Here is a 16,590-nt window from a genome sequence, read left to right on the forward strand (position 1 = left end):
GTGCCCCGTGGGTTAGGGGGTTACAGAGAGAGTGCCACGTGGGTAAGGGGGTAACAGAGACACTGCCCGGTGGGTAAGGGGGTTACAGAAACAGAGCCCAGTGGGTAAGGGGGTTACAGAGAGAGTGCCCAGTGGGTAAGGGGGTTACAGAGAGAGTGCCCAGTGGGTAAGGGGGTTACAGAGACAGTGCCCAGTGGGTAAGGGGGTTACAGAGACAGAGCCCAGTGGGTAAGGGGGTTACAGAGACAGTGCCCAGTGGGTAAGGGGGTTACAGAGAGAGTGCCCAGTGGGTAAGGGGGATACAGAGACACTGCCAAGTGGGTAAGAGGTTACAGAGACAGAGCCCGGTGGGTAAGGGGGTTACAGAGACAATGCCCGGTTGTTAAGGGGTTTACAGAGACAATGCCCGGTGGGTAAGGGGGTTACAGAGACACTGCGCAGTGGATAAGGGGGTTACAGAGACAGAGCCTTGTGGGTTAGGGGGGTGACAGAGACACTGCCCGGTGGGTAAGGGGGTTCCAGAGACAGTTCCCGGTGGGTAAGGGGGTTGCAGAGACACTGCCCGGTGGGTAAGGGGGTTCAAGAGACAGTTCCCGGTGGGTAAGGGGGTTACAGAGACAGAGCCCAGTGGGTAAGGGGGTTACAGAGACACTGCCCGGTTGGTAAGGGGGTTACAGAGACTATGCCCAGTGTGTAAGGGGGTTACAGAGACTGTGCCCAGTGGGTAAGGGGGTTACAGAGACAGAGCCCGGTGGGTAAGGGGGTTACAGAGACTGTGCCCAGTGGGTAAGGGGGTTACAGAGACAGAGCCCGGTGGGTAAGAGGGTTACAGAGACAGAGCCCAGTGCGTAAGGGGGTTACAGAGACAGAGCCCAGTGTGTAAGGGGGTTACAGAGACAGAGCCCGGTGGGTAAGGGGGTTACAGAGACAGTGCCCAGTGGGAAAGGGGGTTACAGAGACACTGCCCGGTGGGTAAGGGGGTTACAGAGACACTGCCCAGTAGGTAAGGGGCTTACAGAGACACTGCCCAGTGGGCAAGGGGCTTACAGAGACAGCCCGGTGGGTAAGGGGGTTACAGAGACAGTGCCCGGTGGGTAAGGGGGTTACAGAGACACTGCCCAGTAGGTAAGGTGGTTACAGAGACACTGCCCAGTAGGTAAGGGGCTTACAGAGACACTGCCCAGTGGGTAAGGGGGTTACAGAGACACTGCTCGGTGGGTAAAGGGGTGACAGAGACAGAGCCCGGTGTGTAAGGGGGTTACAGAGACACTGCCCGGTGGGTAAGGGGGTTACAGAGACACTGCCAAGTGGGTAAGGGGGTTACATAGACAGAGCCCAGAGGTTAAGGGGGTTACAGAGACAGAGCCCGGTGGCTAAGGGGGTTACAGAGACCGAGCCCAGAGGGTAAGGGGGTTACAGAGACAGTGCCCAGTGGGTAAGGGGATTACAGAGACAGTGCCCAGTGGGTAAGGGGGTTACAGAGACACTGCCCGGTCGGTAAGTGGGTTACAGAGACACTGCCCAGTGGATAAGAGGCATACAGAGACACTGCCAAGTGTATAAGAGGTTACAGAGACAGACCCGGTGGGTAAGGGAGTTACAGAGACACTGCCGAGTGTGTAAGGCGGTTACAGACACAGTGCCCGGTGGGTAAGAGGGTTACAGAGACCATGCCCAGTGGGTAAGGGGTTTACAGAGACACTGCCCGGTGGGTAAGGGAGTTACAGAGACAGTGCCCAGAGGGTAAGGGGGTTACAGAGACAATGCCCAGTGGGTAAGGAGGTTACAGAGACACAGCCCAGTGGGTAAGGGGGTTACAGAGACACTTCCCGGTCGGTAAGGGGGAGACAGAGACACTGCCCGGTGGATAAGGGGGTTACAAAGACACTGCCCGGTGGGTAAGGGTATTACAGAGACATTGCCCGGTGGGTAAGGAGGTTACAGAGACACTGTCCAGTGGGTAAGGGGGTTACAGAGAGAGTGCCCAGTGGGTAAGGGGGTTTCAGAGACACTGCCCGGTCGGTAAGTGGGTTACAGAGACACTGCCCGGTGGGTAAGGGGGTTACAGAGACACTGCCCGGTGTGTAAGGGGGTTACAGAGACACTGCCCAGTAGGTAAGGGGGTTACTGAGTCAGAGCCCAGTGGGTAAGGTGGTTACAGAGAGATTGCCCAGTGGATAAGGGGGTAACAGAGACACTGCCCAGTGGGTAAGGGGGTGACAGAGACAGTGCCCCGTGGGTTAGGGGGTTACAGAGAGAGTGCCACGTGGGTAAGGGGGTAACAGAGACACTGCCCGGTGGGTAAGGGGGTTACAGAAACAGAGCCCAGTGGGTAAGGGGGTTACAGAGAGAGTGCCCAGTGGGTAAGGGGGTTACAGAGAGAGTGCCCAGTGGGTAAGGGGGTTACAGAGACAGTGCCCAGTGGGTAAGGGGGTTACAGAGACAGAGCCCAGTGGGTAAGGGGGTTACAGAGACAGTGCCCAGTGGGTAAGGGGGTTACAGAGAGAGTGCCCAGTGGGTAAGGGGGATACAGAGACACTGCCAAGTGGGTAAGAGGTTACAGAGACAGAGCCCGGTGGGTAAGGGGGTTACAGAGACAATGCCCGGTTGTTAAGGGGGTTACAGAGACAGATACCAGTGGGTAAGGGGGTTACAGAGACTGTGCCCAGTGGTTAAGGGGGTTTCAGAGACTGTGCCCAGTGGGTAAGGGGTTTACAGAGACAATGCCCGGTGGGTAAGGGGGTTACAGAGACACTGCGCAGTGGATAAGGGGGTTACAGAGACAGAGCCTTGTGGGTTAGGGGGGTGACAGAGACACTGCCCGGTGGGTAAGGGGGTTCCAGAGACAGTTCCCGGTGGGTAAGGGGGTTGCAGAGACACTGCCCGGTGGGTAAGGGGGTTCAAGAGACAGTTCCCGGTGGGTAAGGGGGTTACAGAGACAGAGCCCAGTGGGTAAGGGGGTTACAGAGACACTGCCCGGTTGGTAAGGGGGTTACAGAGACTATGCCCAGTGTGTAAGGGGGTTACAGAGACTGTGCCCAGTGGGTAAGGGGGTTACAGAGACAGAGCCCGGTGGGTAAGGGGGTTACAGAGACTGTGCCCAGTGGGTAAGGGGGTTACAGAGACAGAGCCCGGTGGGTAAGAGGGTTACAGAGACAGAGCCCAGTGCGTAAGGGGGTTACAGAGACAGAGCCCAGTGTGTAAGGGGGTTACAGAGACAGAGCCCGGTGGGTAAGGGGGTTACAGAGACAGTGCCCAGTGGGAAAGGGGGTTACAGAGACACTGCCCGGTGGGTAAGGGGGTTACAGAGACACTGCCCAGTAGGTAAGGGGCTTACAGAGACACTGCCCAGTGGGCAAGGGGCTTACAGAGACAGCCCGGTGGGTAAGGGGGTTACAGAGACAGTGCCCGGTGGGTAAGGGGGTTACAGAGACACTGCCCAGTAGGTAAGGTGGTTACAGAGACACTGCCCAGTAGGTAAGGGGCTTACAGAGACACTGCCCAGTGGGTAAGGGGGTTACAGAGACACTGCTCGGTGGGTAAAGGGGTGACAGAGACAGAGCCCGGTGTGTAAGGGGGTTACAGAGACACTGCCCGGTGGGTAAGGGGGTTACAGAGACACTGCCAAGTGGGTAAGGGGGTTACATAGACAGAGCCCAGAGGTTAAGGGGGTTACAGAGACAGAGCCCGGTGGCTAAGGGGGTTACAGAGACCGAGCCCAGAGGGTAAGGGGGTTACAGAGACAGTGCCCAGTGGGTAAGGGGATTACAGAGACACTGCCCGGTCGGTAAGTGGGTTACAGAGACACTGCCCAGTGGATAAGAGGCATACAGAGACACTGCCAAGTGTATAAGAGGTTACAGAGACAGACCCGGTGGGTAAGGGAGTTACAGAGACACTGCCGAGTGTGTAAGGCGGTTACAGACACAGTGCCCGGTGGGTAAGAGGGTTACAGAGACCATGCCCAGTGGGTAAGGGGTTTACAGAGACACTGCCCGGTGGGTAAGGGAGTTACAGAGACAGTGCCCAGAGGGTAAGGGGGTTACAGAGACAATGCCCAGTGGGTAAGGAGGTTACAGAGACACAGCCCAGTGGGTAAGGGGGTTACAGAGACACTTCCCGGTCGGTAAGGGGGAGACAGAGACACTGCCCGGTGGATAAGGGGGTTACAAAGACACTGCCCGGTGGGTAAGGGTATTACAGAGACATTGCCCGGTGGGTAAGGAGGTTACAGAGACACTGTCCAGTGGGTAAGGGGGTTACAGAGAGAGTGCCCAGTGGGTAAGGGGGTTTCAGAGACACTGCCCGGTCGGTAAGTGGGTTACAGAGACACTGCCCGGTGGGTAAGGGGGTTACAGAGACACTGCCCGGTGTGTAAGGAGGTTACAGAGACAGTGCCCAGTGGGTAAGGGGGTTACAGAGACAGTGCCCAGTGGGTAAGGGGGTTTCAGAGACACTGCCCGGTCGGTAAGTGGGTTACAGAGACACTGCCCGGTGGGTAAGGGGGTTACAGAGACACTGCCCGGTGGGTAAGGGGGTGACAGAGACAGTGCCCCGTGGGTAAGGGGGTTACAGAGACACTGCCCAGTGGGAAAGGGGGTTACAGAGACACTGCCCGGTGGGTAAAGGGGTTACAGAGACGCTGCCCAGTGGGTAAGGGGGTTACAGAGACACTTCCCGGTCGGGAAGGGGGTGACAGAGACACTGCCCGGTGGATAAGGGGCTTAAAAAGACACTGCCCGGTGGGTAAGGGTGTTACAGAGACACTACCCGGTGGGTAAGGAGGTTACAGAGACACTGCCCAGTGGGTAAGGGGGTGACAGAGACAATGCCCAGTAGGTAAGGGGGTTACAGAGACAGTGCCCCGTGGGTAAGGGGGTTACAGAGAGAGTGCTCAGTGGGTAAGGGGGTTACAGAGACACTGCCCGGTGGGTAAGGGAGTTACAGAGACAGAGCCCAGAGGGTAAGGGGGTTACAGAGACAATGCCCAGTGGGTAAGGGGGTTACAGAGACACTGCCCGGTGGGTAAGGGGGTTACAGAGAGAGTGCCCGGTTTGTAAGGGTGTTACAGAGACAGAGCCCAGAGCGTAAGGGGGTTACAGAGACACTGGCCGGTGGGTAAGGGGGCTATAGAGACAGGGCCCAGTGGGTAATGGGGTTACAGAGACAGTGCCCAGTGGGGAAGGGGGTTACAGAGACACTGCCCAGTGGGTAAGGGGGTTACAGAGACACTGCCCAGTGGGTAAGGGGGTTACAGAGACACTGCCCGGTGGGTAAGGGGTTTACAGAGATACTGCCCAGAGGGTTAGGGGTTTACAGAGATAGAGCCCGGTGGGTAAAGGGGTTACAGAAACACTGCCCAGGAGTTTAGGGGGGTTACAGAGACCATGCCCAGTGGGTAAGGGGTTTACAGAGACACTGCCCAGAGGGTTAGGGGGTTATAGAGACAGAGCCCCGTGGGTAAGGGGGTGAGAGAGACAGAGCTCCGTGGGTAAGGGGTTAGAGAGACAGTGCCCCGTGTGTAAGGGGGTTACAGAGACACTGCCCGGTGTGTAAGGGGGTTACAGAGACAGAGCCCAGCGGGTAAGGGGGTTACAAAGACAGAGCCCCGTGGGTAAGGGGGTGAGAGAGACAGTGCCCGGTGGGTAAGGGGTTTACAGAGACAGTGCCCAGTGGGTAAGGGGGTTACAGAGAGAGAGCCCAGTGGGTAAGGGGGTGATAGAGACACTGTCCAGTGGGTAAGGGGGTTACAGAGACACTGCCCGGTGGGTAAGGGGGTTACAGCGACAATGCCCAGTGGGTAAGGGGGTTACAGAGACACTGCCCAGTGGGTAAGGGGGTTACAGAGAGAGTGCCCAGTGGGTAAGGGGGTTACAGAGACAGTGCCCAGTGGGTAAGGGGGTTTCAGAGACACTGCCCGGTCGGTAAGTGGGTTACAGAGACACTGCCCGGTGCGTAAGGGGTTACAGAGACACTGGCCGGTGTGTAAGGAGGTTACAGAGACAGTGCCCAGTGGTAAAGGGGGTTACAGAGACAGTGCCCAGTGGGTAAGGGGGTTTCAGAGTCACTGCCCGGTGGGTAAGGGGGTTACAGAGAGAGTGCCCAGTGGGTAAGGGGGTTACAGCGACAATGCCCAGTGGGTAAGGAGGTTACAGAGACAGAAGCCGGTGGGTAAGAGGGTTACAGAGACAATGCCCAGTGGGTAAGGGGGTTACAGAGACACTGCCCAGTGGGTAAGGGGGTTACAGAGAGAGTGCCCAGTGGGTAAGGGGGTTACAGAGACAGTGCCCAGTGGGTAAGGGGGTTACAGAGACAGTGCCCAGTGGGTAAGGGGGTTACAGAGACACTGCCCGGTGGGTAAGGGGGTGACAGAGACAGTGCCCCGTGGGTAAGGGGATTACAGAGACAGAGCCCAGTGGGTAAGGGGGTTACAGAGACAGTGCCCGGTGGGTAAGAGGTTACAGAGACAGAGCCCAGTGGGAAAGGGGGTTACAGAGACACTGCCCGGTGGGTAAAGGGGTTACAGAGACACTGCCCAGTGGGTAAGGGGGTTACAGAGACACTGCCCAGTGAGTAAGGGGGTTACAGAGAGAGTGCCTAGTGGGTAAAGGGGTTACAGAGACACTGCCCGGTGGGTAAGGGGGTGACAGAGACAGTGCCCAGTGGATAAGGGGGTTATGGAGAGAGTGCCCAGTGGGTAAGGGGGTAACAGAGACACTGCCCGGTGGGTAAGGGAGTTACAGAGACACTGCCCGGTGGGTAAGGGGGTTACAGAGATAGACCCAGAGGGTAAGGGGGTTACAGAGACACTGCCCAGTGGGTAAGGGGGTTACAGAGACACTGCCCAGTGGGTAAGGGGGTTACAGAGACCGAGCCCAGAGGGTAAGGGGGTTACAGGGACAGTGCCCAGTGGGTAAGGGGGTTACGGAGACAGTGCCCAGTGGGTAAGGGGGTTACAGAGACACTGCCCGGTCGGTAAGTGGGTTACAGAGACACTGCCCAGTGGGTAAGGGGGATACAGCGACACTGCCAAGTGGATAAGAGGTTACAGAGACAGACCCGGTGGGTAAGAGGGTTACCGACACAGTGCCCAGTGGGTAAGAGGGTTACAGAGACCATGCCCAGTGGGTAAGGGGTTACAGAGACACTGCCCGGTGGGTAAGGGAGTTACAGAGACAGTGCCCACTGGGTAAGGGGGTTAGAGAGACAGTGCCCAGTGGGTAAGGGGGTTACAGAGACACTGCCCGGTCAGTAAGTGGGTTACAGAGACACTGCCCAGTGGGTAAGGGAGATACAGAGACACTGCCAAGTGGATAAGAGGTTACAGAGACAGAGCCCGGTGGGTAAGGGGTTACAGAGACAACGCCCAGTGGGTAAGGGGGTTACAGAGACTGTGCCCAGTGGTTAAGGGGGTTACAGAGACAGTGCCCAGTGGGTAAGGGGGTTACAGAGACAGAGCCCGGTGGGTAAGGGGGTTACAGAGACTGTGCCCAGTGGGTAAGGGGGTTACAGAGACAGAGCCCGGTGGGTAAGAGGGTTACAGAGACAGAGCCCAGTGCGTAAGGGGGTTACAGAGACAGAGCCCAGTGTGTAAGGGGGTTACAGAGACAGAGCCCGGTGGGTAAGGGGGTTACAGAGACAGTGCCCAGTGGGAAAGGGGGTTACAGAGACACTGCCCGGTGGGTAAGGGGGTTACAGAGACACTGCCCAGTAGGTAAGGGGCTTACAGAGACACTGCCCAGTGGGCAAGGGGCTTACAGAGACAGCCCGGTGGGTAAGGGGGTTACAGAGACAGTGCCCGGTGGGTAAGGGGGTTACAGAGACACTGCCCAGTAGGTAAGGTGGTTACAGAGACACTGCCCAGTAGGTAAGGGGCTTACAGAGACACTGCCCAGTGGGTAAGGGGGTTACAGAGACACTGCTCGGTGGGTAAAGGGGTGACAGAGACACTGCCCGGTGTGTAAGGGGGTTACAGAGACACTGCCCGGTGGGTAAGGGGGTTACAGAGACACTGCCAAGTGGGTAAGGGGGTTACATAGACAGAGCCCAGAGGTTAAGGGGGTTACAGAGACAGAGCCCGGTGGCTAAGGGGGTTACAGAGACCGAGCCCAGAGGGTAAGGGGGTTACAGAGACAGTGCCCAGTGGGTAAGGGGATTACAGAGACAGTGCCCAGTGGGTAAGGGGGTTACAGAGACACTGCCCGGTCGGTAAGTGGGTTACAGAGACACTGCCCAGTGGATAAGAGGCATACAGAGACACTGCCAAGTGTATAAGAGGTTACAGAGACAGACCCGGTGGGTAAGGGAGTTACAGAGACACTGCCGAGTGTGTAAGGCGGTTACAGACACAGTGCCCGGTGGGTAAGAGGGTTACAGAGACCATGCCCAGTGGGTAAGGGGTTTACAGAGACACTGCCCGGTGGGTAAGGGAGTTACAGAGACAGTGCCCAGAGGGTAAGGGGGTTACAGAGACAATGCCCAGTGGGTAAGGAGGTTACAGAGACACAGCCCAGTGGGTAAGGGGGTTACAGAGACACTTCCCGGTCGGTAAGGGGGAGACAGAGACACTGCCCGGTGGATAAGGGGGTTACAAAGACACTGCCCGGTGGGTAAGGGTATTACAGAGACATTGCCCGGTGGGTAAGGAGGTTACAGAGACACTGTCCAGTGGGTAAGGGGGTTACAGAGAGAGTGCCCAGTGGGTAAGGGGGTTTCAGAGACACTGCCCGGTCGGTAAGTGGGTTACAGAGACACTGCCTGGTGGGTAAGGGGGTTACAGAGACACTGCCCGGTGTGTAAGGAGGTTACAGAGACAGTGCCCAGTGGGTAAGGGGGTTACAGAGACAGTGCCCAGTGGGTAAGGGGGTTTCAGAGACACTGCCCGGTCGGTAAGTGGGTTACAGAGACACTGCCCGGTGGGTAAGGGGGTTACAGAGACACTGCCCGGTGGGTAAGGGGGTGACAGAGACAGTGCCCCGTGGGTAAGGGGGTTACAGAGACACTGCCCAGTGGGAAAGGGGGTTACAGAGACACTGCCCGGTGGGTAAAGTGGTTACAGAGACGCTGCCCAGTGGGTAAGGGGGTTACAGAGACACTTCCCGGTCGGGAAGGGGGTGACAGAGACACTGCCCGGTGGATAAGGGGCTTAAAAAGACACTGCCCGGTGGGTAAGGGTGTTACAGAGACACTACCCGGTGGGTAAGGAGGTTACAGAGACACTGCCCAGTGGGTAAGGGGGTGACAGAGACAATGCCCAGTAGGTAAGGGGGTTACAGAGACAGTGCCCCGTGGGTAAGGGGGTTACAGAGAGAGTGCTCAGTGGGTAAGGGGGTTACAGAGACACTGCCCGGTGGGTAAGGGAGTTACAGAGACAGAGCCCAGAGGGTAAGGGGGTTACAGAGACAATGCCCAGTGGGTAAGGGGGTTACAGAGACACTGCCCGGTGGGTAAGGGGGTTACAGAGAGAGTGCCCGGTTTGTAAGGGTGTTACAGAGACAGAGCCCAGAGCGTAAGGGGGTTACAGAGACACTGGCCGGTGGGTAAGGGGGCTATAGAGACAGGGCCCAGTGGGTAATGGGGTTACAGAGACAGTGCCCAGTGGGGAAGGGGGTTACAGAGACACTGCCCAGTGGGTAAGGGGGTTACAGAGACACTGCCCAGTGGGTAAGGGGGTTACAGAGACACTGCCCGGTGGGTAAGGGGTTTACAGAGACACTGCCCAGAGGGTTAGGGGTTTACAGAGATAGAGCCCGGTGGGTAAAGGGGTTACAGAAACACTGCCCAGGAGTTTAGGGGGGTTACAGAGACCATGCCCAGTGGGTAAGGGGTTTACAGAGACACTGCCCAGAGGGTTAGGGGGTTATAGAGACAGAGCCCCGTGGGTAAGGGGGTGAGAGAGACAGAGCTCCGTGGGTAAGGGGTTAGAGAGACAGTGCCCCGTGTGTAAGGGGGTTACAGAGACACTGCCCGGTGTGTAAGGGGGTTACAGAGACAGAGCCCAGCGGGTAAGGGGGTTACAAAGACAGAGCCCCGTGGGTAAGGGGGTGAGAGAGACAGTGCCCGGTGGGTAAGGGGTTTACAGAGACAGTGCCCAGTGGGTAAGGGGGTTACAGAGAGAGAGCCCAGTGGGTAAGGGGGTGATAGAGACACTGTCCAGTGGGTAAGGGGGTTACAGAGACACTGCCCGGTGGGTAAGGGGGTTACAGCGACAATGCCCAGTGGGTAAGGGGGTTACAGAGACACTGCCCAGTGGGTAAGGGGGTTACAGAGAGAGTGCCCAGTGGGTAAGGGGGTTACAGAGACAGTGCCCAGTGGGTAAGGGGGTTTCAGAGACACTGTCCGGTCGGTAAGTGGGTTACAGAGACACTGCCCGGTGCGTAAGGGGTTACAGAGACACTGGCCGGTGTGTAAGGAGGTTACAGAGACAGTGCCCAGTGGTAAAGGGGGTTACAGAGACAGTGCCCAGTGGGTAAGGGGGTTTCAGAGTCACTGCCCGGTGGGTAAGGGGGTTACAGAGAGAGTGCCCAGTGGGTAAGGGGGTTACAGCGACAATGCCCAGTGGGTAAGGAGGTTACAGAGACAGAAGCCGGTGGGTAAGAGGGTTACAGAGACAATGCCCAGTGGGTAAGGGGGTTACAGAGACACTGCCCAGTGGGTAAGGGGGTTACAGAGAGAGTGCCCAGTGGGTAAGGGGGTTACAGAGACAGTGCCCAGTGGGTAAGGGGGTTACAGAGACAGTGCCCAGTGGGTAAGGGGGTTACAGAGACACTGCCCGGTGGGTAAGGGGGTGACAGAGACAGTGCCCCGTGGGTAAGGGGATTACAGAGACAGAGCCCAGTGGGTAAGGGGGTTACAGAGACAGTGCCCGGTGGGTAAGAGGTTACAGAGACAGAGCCCAGTGGGAAAGGGGGTTACAGAGACACTGCCCGGTGGGTAAAGGGGTTACAGAGACACTGCCCAGTGGGTAAGGGGGTTACAGAGACACTGCCCAGTGAGTAAGGGGGTTACAGAGAGAGTGCCTAGTGGGTAAAGGGGTTACAGAGACACTGCCCGGTGGGTAAGGGGGTGACAGAGACAGTGCCCAGTGGATAAGGGGGTTATGGAGAGAGTGCCCAGTGGGTAAGGGGGTTACAGAGACACTGCCCGGTGGGTAAGGGAGTTACAGAGACACTGCCCGGTGGGTAAGGGGGTTACAGAGATAGACCCAGAGGGTAAGGGGGTTACAGAGACACTGCCCAGTGGGTAAGGGGGTTACAGAGACACTGCCCAGTGGGTAAGGGGGTTACAGAGACCGAGCCCAGAGGGTAAGGGGGTTACAGGGACAGTGCCCAGTGGGTAAGGGGGTTACGGAGACAGTGCCCAGTGGGTAAGGGGGTTACAGAGACACTGCCCGGTCGGTAAGTGGGTTACAGAGACACTGCCCAGTGGGTAAGGGGGATACAGCGACACTGCCAAGTGGATAAGAGGTTACAGAGACAGACCCGGTGGGTAAGAGGGTTACCGACACAGTGCCCAGTGGGTAAGAGGGTTACAGAGACCATGCCCAGTGGGTAAGGGGTTACAGAGACACTGCCCGGTGGGTAAGGGAGTTACAGAGACAGTGCCCACTGGGTAAGGGGGTTAGAGAGACAGTGCCCAGTGGGTAAGGGGGTTACAGAGACACTGCCCGGTCGGTAAGTGGGTTACAGAGACACTGCCCAGTGGGTAAGGGAGATACAGAGACACTGCCAAGTGGATAAGAGGTTACAGAGACAGAGCCCGGTGGGTAAGGGGTTACAGAGACAACGCCCAGTGGGTAAGGGGGTTACAGAGACTGTGCCCAGTGGTTAAGGGGGTTACAGAGACAGTGCCCAGTGGGTAAGGGGGTTACAGAGACAGTGACCGTTGGATAAGGGGGTAACAGAGACACTGCCCGGTGGGTCAGGGAGTTACAGAGACACTGCCCGGTGGGTAAGGGGGTTACAGAGATAGACCCAGAGGGTAAGGGGGTTACAGAGACACTGCCCAGTGGGTAAGGGGGTTACAGAGACACTGCCCAGTGGGTAAGGGGGTTACAGAGACCGAGCCCAGAGGGTAAGGGGGTTACAGAGACAGTGCCCAGTGGGTAAGGGGGTTACAGAGACAGTGCCCAGTGGGTAAGGGTGTTACAGAGACACTGCCCGGTCGGTAAGTGGGTTACAGAGACACTGCCCAGTGGGTAAGGGGGATACAGCGACACTGCCAAGTGGATAAGAGGTTACAGAGACAGACCCGGTGGGTAAGGGAGTTACAGAGACACTGCCCAGTGTGTAAGAGGGTTACCGACACAGTGCCCGGTGGGTAAGAGGGTTACAGAGACCAGAGACCATGCCCAGTGGGTAAGTGGTTTACAGAGACAGTGACCGTTGGATAAGGGGGTTACAGAGACAGAGCCCAGTGGGTTAGGGGGGTTACAGAGACACTGCCCGGTGGGTAAGGGGGTTACAGAGACACTGCCCAGTAGGTAAGGGGGTAACAGAGTCAGAGCCCAGTGGGTAAGGGGGTTACAGAGAGATTGCCCAGTGGGTAAGGGGGTAACAGAGACACTGTCCGGTGGGTAAGGGGGTGACAGAGACAGTGCCCCGTGGGTTAGGGGGTTACAGAGAGAGTGCCCCGTGGGTAAGGGAGTTACAGAGACACTGCCCGGTGGGTAAGGGGGTTACAGAGACAGTGCCCAGTGGGTAAGGGGGTAACAGAGACACTGCCCAGTAGGTAAGGGTGTAACAGAGACAGAGCCCAGTGGGTAAGAGGGTTACATAGACAGTGCCCAGTGGGTAAGGGGGTTACAAAGACACTGCCCAGTGGGTAAGGGGATTACAGAGACAGTGCCTGGTGGGTAAGGGGGTTGCAGAGACACTACCCAGTGGGTAAGGGGGTTACAGAGACACTGCCCGGTCGGTAAGGGGGTTACAGAGACACTGCCCGGTCGGTAAGTGGGTTACAGAGACACTGCCCGGTCGGTAAGTGGGTTACAGAGACACTGCCCAGTGGGTAAGGGGGTTACAGAGACACTGCCCGGTGGGTAAGGGGGTGACAGAGACAGTGCCCCGTCGGTAAGGGCATTACAGAGACAGAGCCCAGTGGGTAAGAGGTTACAGAGACAGAGCCCAGTGGGAAAGGGGGTTACAGAGACACTGCCCGGTCGGTAAGTGGGTTACAGAGACACTGCCCAGTGGGTAAGGGAGATACAGATACACTGCCAAGTGGATAAGAGGTTACAGAGACAGAGCCCGGTGGGTAAGGGGTTACAGAGACAACGCCCAGTGGGTAAGGGGGTTACAGAGACTGTGCCCAGTGGTTAAGGGGGTTACAGAGACAGTGCCCAGTGGGTAAGGGGTTTACAGAGACAGTGACCGTTGGATAAGGGGGTAACAGAGACACTGCCCGGTGGGTCAGGGAGTTACAGAGACACTGCCCGGTGGGTAAGGGGGTTACAGAGATAGACCCAGAGGGTAAGGGGGTTACAGAGACACTGCCCAGTGGGTAAGGGGGTTACAGAGACACTGCCCAGTGGGTAAGGGGGTTACAGAGACCGAGCCCAGAGGGTAAGGGGGTTACAGAGACAGTGCCCAGTGGGTAAGGGGGTTACAGAGACAGTGCCCAGTGGGTAAGGGTGTTACAGAGACACTGCCCGGTCGGTAAGTGGGTTACAGAGACACTGCCCAGTGGGTAAGGGGGATACAGCGACACTGCCAAGTGGATAAGAGGTTACAGAGACAGACCCGGTGGGTAAGGGAGTTACAGAGACACTGCCCAGTGTGTAAGAGGGTTACCGACACAGTGCCCGGTGGGTAAGAGGGTTACAGAGACCAGAGACCATGCCCAGTGGGTAAGTGGTTTACAGAGACAGTGACCGTTGGATAAGGGGGTTACAGAGACAGAGCCCAGTGGGTTAGGGGGGTTACAGAGACACTGCCCGGTGGGTAAGGGGGTTACAGAGACACTGCCCAGTAGGTAAGGGGGTTACAGAGTCAGAGCCCAGTGGGTAAGGGGGTTACAGAGAGATTGCCCAGTGGGTAAGGGGGTAACAGAGACACTGTCCGGTGGGTAAGGGGGTGACAGAGACAGTGCCCCGTGGGTTAGGGGGTTACAGAGAGAGTGCCCCGTGGGTAAGGGAGTTACAGAGACACTGCCCGGTGGGTAAGGGGGTTACAGAGACAGTGCCCAGTGGGTAAGGGGGTAACAGAGACACTGCCCAGTAGGTAAGGGTGTAACAGAGACAGAGCCCAGTGGGTAAGAGGGTTACATAGACAGTGCCCAGTGGGTAAGGGGGTTACAAAGACACTGCCCAGTGGGTAAGGGGATTACAGAGACAGTGCCTGGTGGGTAAGGGGGTTGCAGAGACACTACCCAGTGGGTAAGGGGGTTACAGAGACACTGCCCGGTCGGTAAGGGGGTTACAGAGACACTGCCCGGTCGGTAAGTGGGTTACAGAGACACTGCCCGGTCGGTAAGTGGGTTACAGAGACACTGCCCAGTGGGTAAGGGGGTTACAGAGACACTGCCCGGTGGGTAAGGGGGTGACAGAGACAGTGCCCCGTCGGTAAGGGCATTACAGAGACAGAGCCCAGTGGGTAAGAGGTTACAGAGACAGAGCCCAGTGGGAAAGGGGGTTACAGAGACACTGCCCGGTCGGTAAGTGGGTTACAGAGACACTGCCCAGTGGGTAAGGGAGATACAGATACACTGCCAAGTGGATAAGAGGTTACAGAGACAGAGCCCGGTGGGTAAGGGGTTACAGAGACAACGCCCAGTGGGTAAGGGGGTTACAGAGACTGTGCCCAGTGGTTAAGGGGGTTACAGAGACAGTGCCCAGTGGGTAAGGGGTTTACAGAGACAGTGACCGTTGGATAAGGGGGTAACAGAGACACTGCCCGGTGGGTCAGGGAGTTACAGAGACACTGCCCGGTGGGTAAGGGGGTTACAGAGATAGACCCAGAGGGTAAGGGGGTTACAGAGACACTGCCCAGTGGGTAAGGGGGTTACAGAGACACTGCCCAGTGGGTAAGGGGGTTACAGAGACCGAGCCCAGAGGGTAAGGGGGTTACAGAGACAGTGCCCAGTGGGTAAGGGGGTTACAGAGACAGTGCCCAGTGGGTAAGGGTGTTACAGAGACACTGCCCGGTCGGTAAGTGGGTTACAGAGACACTGCCCAGTGGGTAAGGGGGATACAGCGACACTGCCAAGTGGATAAGAGGTTACAGAGACAGACCCGGTGGGTAAGGGAGTTACAGAGACACTGCCCAGTGTGTAAGAGGGTTACCGACACAGTGCCCGGTGGGTAAGAGGGTTACAGAGACCAGAGACCATGCCCAGTGGGTAAGTGGTTTACAGAGACAGTGACCGTTGGATAAGGGGGTTACAGAGACAGAGCCCAGTGGGTTAGGGGGGTTACAGAGACACTGCCCGGTGGGTAAGGGGGTTACAGAGACACTGCCCAGTAGGTAAGGGGGTTACAGAGTCAGAGCCCAGTGGGTAAGGGGGTTACAGAGAGATTGCCCAGTGGGTAAGGGGGTAACAGAGACACTGTCCGGTGGGTAAGGGGGTGACAGAGACAGTGCCCCGTGGGTTAGGGGGTTACAGAGAGAGTGCCCCGTGGGTAAGGGAGTTACAGAGACACTGCCCGGTGGGTAAGGGGGTTACAGAGACAGTGCCCAGTGGGTAAGGGGGTAACAGAGACACTGCCCAGTAGGTAAGGGTGTAACAGAGACAGAGCCCAGTGGGTAAGAGGGTTACATAGACAGTGCCCAGTGGGTAAGGGGGTTACAAAGACACTGCCCAGTGGGTAAGGGGATTACAGAGACAGTGCCTGGTGGGTAAGGGGGTTGCAGAGACACTACCCAGTGGGTAAGGGGGTTACAGAGACACTGCCCGGTCGGTAAGGGGGTTACAGAGACACTGCCCGGTCGGTAAGTGGGTTACAGAGACACTGCCCGGTCGGTAAGTGGGTTACAGAGACACTGCCCAGTGGGTAAGGGGGTTACAGAGACACTGCCCGGTGGGTAAGGGGGTGACAGAGACAGTGCCCCGTCGGTAAGGGCATTACAGAGACAGAGCCCAGTGGGTAAGAGGTTACAGAGACAGAGCCCAGTGGGAAAGGGGGTTACAGAGACACTGCCCGGTCGGTAAGTGGGTTACAGAGACACTGCCCAGTGGGTAAGGGAGATACAGAGACACTGCCAAGTGGATAAGAGGTTACAGAGACAGAGCCCGGTGGGTAAGGGGTTACAGAGACAACGCCCAGTGGGTAAGGGGGTTACAGAGACTGTGCCCAGTGGTTAAGGGGGTTACAGAGACAGTGCCCAGTGGGTAAGGGGTTTACAGAGACAGTGACCGTTGGATAAGGGGGTAACAGAGACACTGCCCGGTGGGTCAGGGAGTTACAGAGACACTGCCCGGTGGGTAAGGGGGTTACAGAGATAGACCCAGAGGGTAAGGGGGTTACAGAGACACTGCCCAGTGGGTAAGGGGGTTACAGAGACACTGCCCAGTGGGTAAGGGGGTTACAGAGACCGAGCCCAGAGGGTAAGGGGGTTACAGAGACAGTGCCCAGTGGGTAAGGGGGTTACAGAG

This window comes from Chiloscyllium punctatum, chromosome 34 (assembly GCF_047496795.1).
Source record: "Chiloscyllium punctatum isolate Juve2018m chromosome 34, sChiPun1.3, whole genome shotgun sequence".
NCBI classification, from domain to species: domain Eukaryota; kingdom Metazoa; phylum Chordata; class Chondrichthyes; order Orectolobiformes; family Hemiscylliidae; genus Chiloscyllium; species Chiloscyllium punctatum.